The 8,622-nt window shown below is 42.5% G+C and overlaps 1 pseudogene; it reads left to right on the top strand.

Moving 5' to 3' along the window:
* The first annotated feature begins 1,115 nt into the window (after nt 1-1,115).
* LOC118626926 lies at nt 1,116-2,422 on the top strand (annotated as a pseudogene).
* Nucleotides 2,423-8,622: the final 6,200 nt, after the last annotated feature.

Raw genomic sequence — 8,622 nt, forward strand, 5'->3', positions numbered from 1 at the left:
GATGAAGGATTTACTCCGTAGTTGACAGGTAGGTTTCCCCGACACTAACAGTGAAAAGAGAAAATGTAATGAAAACTCCAGTTCCCAGAGTCACATAATGTCACCAGAGAAAATCAGGTCAGGGAAGGAGAACTGGAGCCTGACTGGGTTTTTTTTCTACAAATGTAAAACTTTCAGAACAGTGAGGCCGGGAAGAGGGCTGGGTGGCGCTGCCCATTGCGTCCGCCCTCTGCTGGAGCCGGGCCCTTGGCCTGGGGCCTCCGACACTAACAGCCGCTCGACCTCAACCCCGAGGTAAATGGTTTGAGTCTGTAGTCAACTGGGATCAACTTTGTGTTTGAACCTTCCTCAGCAAATCTGTTTTCATTAAAGCATGGAATACAGAAAACAACAAAGAACTTAAGCTAGTGTTTGGTCTCATCTGAAATTCTACAGGTTCTATAATTGGCACGGTAATTGAGCATCTACACACTCTGGGAGTGCAGACTCAGCTCCCCACCCTGGAGGCTGGCCACTAATTTGGAGACATTTGAGGAGGGAGGTCTCCCTTCATCTTCTCCAGCCCCAGCCTCTGACACAGGTCCAATATACTGAACGAAGCTTCCTCCCGTTGGGAAAGCTGTACCAAAGAGTCAGGAAGTCCAGCTTTCAAGTCCGCCTTCTGCTGTTCCGCCTGATAGGTGTGATCTTTGCTTTGCTCCAGTTTCCCTCACTTCTCCAGATCCAGCCATCCTGTTGCTTCTTCCCCAGGCTGCTCTGTCATGGCATTCTCTCAGAAGGCCCACCCCTGAGTGCAAAGAAATTTCAAACATCATTATTATTTTTTATTGATTTTTTTTAGAGAGAAAAATGGAAACATCGATGTGAGAGAGATACATCGATTGGCTGCCTTCTGAATGTCCCCCACTGGGGATCCAGCACCAAACCAGGCATGTGCCCTGACCAGGAATTAAACCAGGACCTATCAGTCCATGGGAGGATGCTCAATCCACTGAGCCACACCGGCCGGGCTCAAGCATTGTTTTTGACTACTACTTACCACTGAATGTTCAGTTGGTTAAATTGAAGAAATCAATCAAGAAGAACCTGAGCCACTTGCTTCTGAGCTGCTGTGGATGGCCCTGGCTCTCTTGACCACCCTTCCCAGTAGGATGTCACTGAGATCCCTCAAATGGAGCCTCCTGTCTCTGTCACTCCAGAGCTTCCCCGTGATGTGGTACCTCAGCCTGCCCCACTATAATGTGATAGAACGTGCAAACTGGATGTCCTTCTATGAGTACGAGCCCATTTACAGGCAAGACTTCCGCCTCACACTGCAAGAGCATTCAAACTGCTCTCATCAAAACCCTCAGATGTGAAAGCCATACAGGCCATTAGCGTTATTTGGGGTGCAAAAAGTCTTGGTGGGGATATGAAGTTCTTACGTTTTTCTTATTAGGCCAATAGGCTGAAAGGGAAGATATAAAGTGTTAACATTGTCCCTAGAGGATGAACAGCTTCTTTACAGTGACTTAATACAACAAGATTTTTTAGACACATATAATAACCTGACCTTGAAAACAGTATGGCATTCAGGTGGGTAACTAAGTTTTGCCCCAATGCCAAGTATGTCATGAAGACAGACACTGATGTTTTGTTTTTATCCTCAACCGAGGACATTTTTCATTTTTTTGCATTTATCTTCAGATAGAGCGGGAGGGAGACAGGGAGGAAGAGAGAGAAAGAAACATCGATGTGAGACCCCAATCGGGGCCGGGGACAAACTGCAACCGAGGTACATGTCCTTAGCAGGAACCGAATCCGGGACTCTCTGGTCCGCGGGCTGCCGCTCTAACAGTTGAGCCAAATTGGCCAGGGCCGGACACTGATGTTTTTATCAATATTGGCAATTTAGTAAAGTATCTTTTAAATTTAAACCAGTCAGAGAAGTTTTTCACAGGTTATCCTCTAATTGATAATTATTCCTATAGAAGATTCTACCATATTTCATAGTAGGAGTATCCCCTCAAGGTGTTTCCTCCCTACTCAGTGGATTGGGTTACATAATGTCCAAAGATTTGGTGCCAAAAATCTATGAAATGATGAGTCATGAAAAACCCATCAAGTTTGGTCCTGATTGATTTGCTCAGTGGTTAGAGCATTGGCTCACAGACTGGAGGGTCATGGGTTTGATTCCCAGTCAAGGGCACGTACTTCGGTTGTGGGTTCTATTCTCGGCCCTGGTTGGGGTCATGTGGGAGGCAACCAATTCCATGTGTCACTCTGACATCAGTGTTTCTCTCTCTCCCTCCCTCCTTCCTTTCCACTCTATCTGAAAAACTCAATGGCAAATATCCTCAGGTGGGGATTAAAAACAAAAATTAAGTTTGAAGATATTTATGTTGGGATCTGTTTGAATTTATTAAAAGTGGACATTCATTAAAAAAACTTTCACAAACTTCCACAACCTTTTATAAACCTTTCTACAATTTCCATAAACCTCTTTATCGATTCAGAAATAACCATCATTAGAATAACTCCATTTCAATTTTTGTCCTGAAAAATGTATTTTTATACCTTATGTCTTCTATTACCAAAACCATACAATTTCTTTCCAGTTTAATTGGAACTTTTAACTCGTAGAAACCTCAATTTCCAATGATAACCAAAAAAAGTAAACAACCAGTATTTTTTTCTGTTTGTTATCCTCAGAGGATATTTTTTTCATAGGTTTTTTTAGATAGAGTGGAAGGGAGGAAGGGAGGGGGAGAGAGAGAGAAACATCAATGTGTGAGAGACACATCAATTGGTTGCCTCCCACACGACCCTGACTTGGGCCAGGGATTGAACCTGCAACCCAGACACGTACCCTTGACCAGGAATCAAACCCATGACACTTTAATCCACAGGCGAACGCTCTAACTGCTGAGCCAAACTGGCCGGGGCCAGCATTCTATAGATTGATGTTTATGAACACATTTTTAACACATTCTCACTTTCAAGAAACACACCTGCAACAAAGCACAAGACATTACATCAACAGTTCCAAATCCACTTTACAGACTTTCTGCAATAAAAAGCCAAAAGCAGGCAGACTTAAGATTTGTCTAGCAATCAGTGTTTCAATATTTCATGTAATTTCAAAATATCTATAGATATCCAGTCGTTTTTATCAAAATTTACTAATTTAGCCTGGCCGGTATGGCTCAGTGGTTGAGTGTTGACCCATGCACCAAAAGGTCATTGATTTCCTGATCAGGGCACATGCCCAGGTTGTGGGCCAAATCCCCAGTGGGGGGCATACAGGAGGCAGCCAATTGATGTTCTCTCTCATTGATGTTTCTATCTCTCTCCCTATCCTTTCCTCTCTCTCTCAAATCAATAAAGAAAAAAAATTTTTTAGTTTACTAATTTAGAAAACAATGTCTGAAATACATTGATCTGCTCAGATGGCTAGAGTTTTTCCCTTTTGATAAAAATCACCTTCCAGAAATTTGCATTTTTTTTTGAAAGATAAATATTTCATGATCTCACTTATTATTATTTTTTCTTTATTGAGTTTAGAGAGAGAGGAAGGGAGAGGGAGAGAAATAGAAATATCGATGAGAGAGAACATCAATTGGTTGCCTCCTGCATGCCCCTCCCCCCCCCCCCCCCCGGGGATTTGGACAACCTGGGCATGTGTCCTGACTGGAATTGAACTGGTGACCTCTTGGTGAATGGGTCAATGCTCAACCACTGAGCCACACCAGCCAGGCCAGAAATTTGCACTTTGAAGGTCCTAGGCTGGTCTGGCTCAGTGGTTTGAGCATCAGTCTGTGGTCCAGAGAGACCCGGGTTCGGTTCCTGCTAAGAATACGTACCTCGGTTGCAGTTTGTCCTCGGCCCTGGTCGGGTCATGCGGGTGGCAGCCACTCAATGTGTCCCTTTCACATAGATGTTTCTCTCTCTCTCTCCCCCTCCCACTCTATCTTAACAAAAAATGGAAAAATGTCCTTGGGTGAGAATAAAAAAAAAAAAAAAATTAGGTCCTAGGACTTTGGTTTCATAAAGTCAATTATCTATAAACCTTTTGAAATGAATAGGGGAGGTTTGGAAAGGTAAAATGATTGGTGGGCTTTGAATTGTTTCTGGAGCCACACCTCAGACCCTGTGAAGACTTCATTTGTAAAACAAGGACATTCATTTTCAATACCTTAGGAACTAGATTGCCACCCACATGTTGGCAACAGACTTTCAAATCCATTCATCAATTTTTAAGATGTTTCTTTTTATTTGGGTATATTTTTTTAATTTACAGAAAGTACATGGCTTAGGGTCACCTCTGACAGCCATAAAGGCTTGGATATATGGGACCTCCGTCCATTTCCCTTGAGAATGGTAAAACAGATCTAGTTGCAAGATAGTATTAAAATTAATGGTGTTATTAATGTTTTGGGCCATTCTGAGTAGAGCCAGTATCCTGCTAACCCATCCCCGAGGCTCTCACGATGAAGAAAAGATGGTTAGCACACATTCAGTCAGTTTCAACATTAGTTACCTCCTGTGGAGGTTTTTTAAAAAAATTATCAGTTTTCTTCTTTGGTTTAGTATATGGTTCATTTGATTCTAAATACATATTACCCTTCTGGAAAAAGGATATGTGGGCATCACTGATTTAAAAAAAAAAAAAAAATCCTTGCCTTATCAGGTGAATTGGGGCAGATTTTATTAGGGAAGATATATATTGTCCCATAACATTCCTTAGTTGGAATGTTAAAAACAGACATTGATTAAATATCCCTGCCATTTGTACAGAAATTTTATTCCTAGAAAGGAGACAACTTAGTTGGATGTGGTTAAGAACAAAAAAAGTAGCCCCAGTTATCTACAGGGACCTTAGTGGCTTCCCTTTTTATGATAATTCCAATCTCTCCCAAACTATCAGTGAGCAGAAGGGGAAATACCCTTGGAGCAATCCTATGATTGCTTTTGGTTTCTTTTGTAAGTCCAATTTTGATTTTCTATAATCCTTTTTAAGGTGACCTGGGGGCTTTCTACAATAGGAACACACTCCTCTCCAGCTTCCCAGCAGAACTCATTCAGCAATCCTGTTGCCTTGCTCCTAGAAACCAGTAGGTATACTAATTGGAATAGGTCAGAATCACCAGCACTATATTCTTTAACAGTAAATAAAATTCATTTGCAAACCGTTCAGGGTCCTGGAGAAAGGAATGGATACAACCACTGTTCCCTCTTGCCTGAAACCAGCCTTTCTGATTTTCTAAGTAATTGACCTGTGCTCCATCTAGGAGCTTCTAATTTTCAATCAAGAAAAGCTTCCTACTCATTCAGATTTAATTCTAAAGCTGCCTTTTCTAATCTGCATGCAAAAAATTGATTTAGGCATCAAAAGTTACATTTTAGCCATCTTAAGTCGTTATCACTTCTAGTTAAATTTTCCATTTCTGTAAGTCAGGAGTGTTAATGGGTACTAGGAGTTTCTGGCCTTGGAGGCCCCGTTTTCCATGTTGATTTTAGTTTTAGTTTGAGATCTGCAAAGTCTGAATAAACCTCCAGATATAATGTGTACTGGAGGTGCACTGCCTGTGGGTTGAGCTCCAAGTGATCTCAAACCTTCCCATGTGTCTTGGCCTTCTCTACCCCCTCCACAAAGCTTCTCAGTTGCCTAATAATGCCTGAGATTTAAGCCGGAGAGAGTAAGTGCCCAGAAAGCAACTTCAATAGACAAGCCAAAGTTAAAAATCAGTCATCCATTGTTCTCTTCCCATACTGCCTTAACCTGGCTTTTTCACAACCTTAACTTTTGGCTCTACTTCAAGGATTTATAAAAAGACACATCAGTCCGGCCAGTGTGGCTCAGTGGTTGAGCGTCGACCCATGCACTAAGAGGTCGCCAGTTCTATTCCCAGTCAGGACGCATGCCCAGGTTGTGGGCCCTTCTCTAATTGATATTTCTGTCTCTCTTTCCCTCTCACTTCCTCTCTCTCTAAAATCAATAAAGGGGGAAGAAGAAAAAAAAAGACACATCAAAGAAATTCAGCCTCTTACCTTATAACAACAGGGAGGTCTGGAATTCCAAGGGAACTCACCCAAGCTCACCTGATGCAAACTGAGGAGCTAGTGGTGCTCAATGGGCCCCTCCTGGTACTGAGCAGGATCATGGTCTTCAAGGTGGTCCTGGGTGGGCTCCTCTTTGAAGTCTTGCTATTCTACACCACGATAAGACAATCCAAGTCACTACAAGTTCTAGCTGAGCTGCGTAGGCTCAGGAAAGAAAGTCCTATCTGTGGGTTGCCAAAATGTTACTGGAAAGGGAACCTGGCCCTGAGTGGGTCTTGCCTAGGGCCAGCCAGTAGTGCGTGGGTTCTTGACTTCATGCAGGGAAAGTTTCCTAAGACGAGTCCAGGTGAATTTTAGAGGATGTTTTTAAGACAGGGACGGTGAAACAAGAAAGGGCTGAAGAAATGAGCCGAGGCTGGTCTGCTTTAGCTCACTAAGACAGATAAAAAGGGGCATCAGGGACAGGTTCAGGGGGTTTGCCTGGGATGAACTGCCACTGCCCCTTGTTGCCCTGGTTGCAAGCCTGGTTGTGTCCCTTAGAGTCTAGGAGATGCATGGCTGTTGGGGAAGAAGGGGGGGAGGTGCTCCTGGGAAGGAGAGCATGAGCTGGGTTCTTTGCCTTGAGGCTATTATTTCTCTCTTGCAGGTGGGAATCTTAGGGGTGGTCTCAGGGGAGCGTTTCAACAGAATATTGATTAGTTTTCTAGGTGTGCGCCTTCAGGGTCCTGGTCTTCACTGATCGGTCAGTGTCAGGGCAGGGGGTCCTTAGTCATTGCAGATGGTCCTGGTGTAGTCTACCTGGTTTGCTGCTTTTCTGGGTCTGGAGCTGAACTACAACTGAGGCCTAGATATTATTTCTAGGGAGGTGGACTTCTGTATCTGCTATGAATTGCTGTCAATTTGTTCAGCTCTCTGTCTCCGTTTCCCCATTCCACTTGTCTTGGCTTACTGGCCTGTCTCAGGAGAATGTTCCCACATGCTTGTAGCCTGAGGCATTCTTCCAACTGTTATTCAGGGCACTTTTTCCAGTCCTTGATACACTTCTTTTTAAATATTTTTTTATTTATTTTAGAGAGAGAGAAGCAAAGGGAGAGAAAAAGAGTAATATCAATAAGAGAAATATTGATCAGCTACCTCCTGCACACCCCTACTGGAGATCAAGCCCACAACTCAGGCAGGTGTCCTGACCAGGAATCGAACCAGCAATCTCCTGGTGCATGGGGCAACACTCAACCAACTGAGCACCAGGGCCTTGCTATACTTCTTGAACGAAACTCTGGCTCCAGACTTTAGAGAACAAAGGAAGGTAGTGGTCTATGTGAGAAGGTACCCAAAGTCAGCTGGACCTCTTGGACAGTAGGTAGGTATGGGCTTCCTTTATCCAAACCCACACTTTTCCATTGGCCAGCCCTACACTATACCATACTGTCTTAATTGCAATAGGTTTGTAATAAATACTGCTTCCTGACAGTGTAGGTCCTGTTAAGACAGGACAAGAGCTCAAGGTCTGGGTCACTCTTACTAAATGGACACTATTCTTGCTAAATGTTAAAATGTAGCCCAGTATTTTACAGATCAGCTGTAAACAGGATGAGCTTGACAATGACTCAACCTGATAAATGTAGCCAACTGCAAAGAAGAAATCAATGTGTAATTGACCAAATAGTGTTTGTAAGCAATGGTTAAGCCTCCCTTCTGGGAGACAGAACTTTGGATATGAATCCCCTCTTCTTCACTTGCTGTAGAAAATAAAACAACTTTGTGACAACCACATCTGCTCTTAAATAAAACTCCCTAAGCAGTGAACCCCTTGAGTTTGGTAATAGTCCTACTTACTTGTTTTTCTCAGGAAGTAATTGGTAATTCTTAGCCCTTTACATTTCCACAAATATTTTACAATAGTCTTGCCATATTGGAATATTTTTTAAGATTGCATTGAATCCATTTGGAGAAACTGACATTTAAAATATAGACGTTTCCAATTCATAAACATATCTTTCCATCTATTTAGATCTTCTGTAATATCTTTCATTCGTTTTATAATTTCCCCTCAGGAGGTCTTGCACATATTTTGGTAGACTAATTCCTGGGACTTCATTTTCTTTATGGTATAAAAAAATTTTTTTTTTATCCTCACCCGAGGACATTTTTTCCATTTTTTATTCAGATAGAGTGGGAGGGAGAGAGAGAGAAGAGAGAGAGAGAAACATCGACGTGAAAGGGACACATCGAGTGGCTGCCACCTGCACAACCAACCAGGGCCGGGGACAAACTGCAACCGAAATACATGCCCTTAGCGGGAACCAAACCTGGGTCTCTCTGTACTGCAGTCCAACGCTCTAACTGCTGAGCCAAACCGGCCAGGGCTACAATTTTTTGTTGTTGTTGTTTGTTTGTTTGTTTTACAGGGATGTAGAAATAGATTGGTTTTCTTAATGTTGATTTTATATCTAGAAACTGTGCTAAAGTTCTAGTTATTTTTTTAATTGATTTTTAATTATTATTTTTTTTTATCCTCATCCGAGGACATTTTTCCATTTTTTTGTACAGACAGAGTGGGAGGGAGAGAGAGGAAGAGAG

Source organism: Molossus molossus, unplaced genomic scaffold (genome assembly GCF_014108415.1).
Source record: "Molossus molossus isolate mMolMol1 unplaced genomic scaffold, mMolMol1.p scaffold_m16_p_12, whole genome shotgun sequence".
Lineage (NCBI taxonomy): Eukaryota > Metazoa > Chordata > Mammalia > Chiroptera > Molossidae > Molossus > Molossus molossus.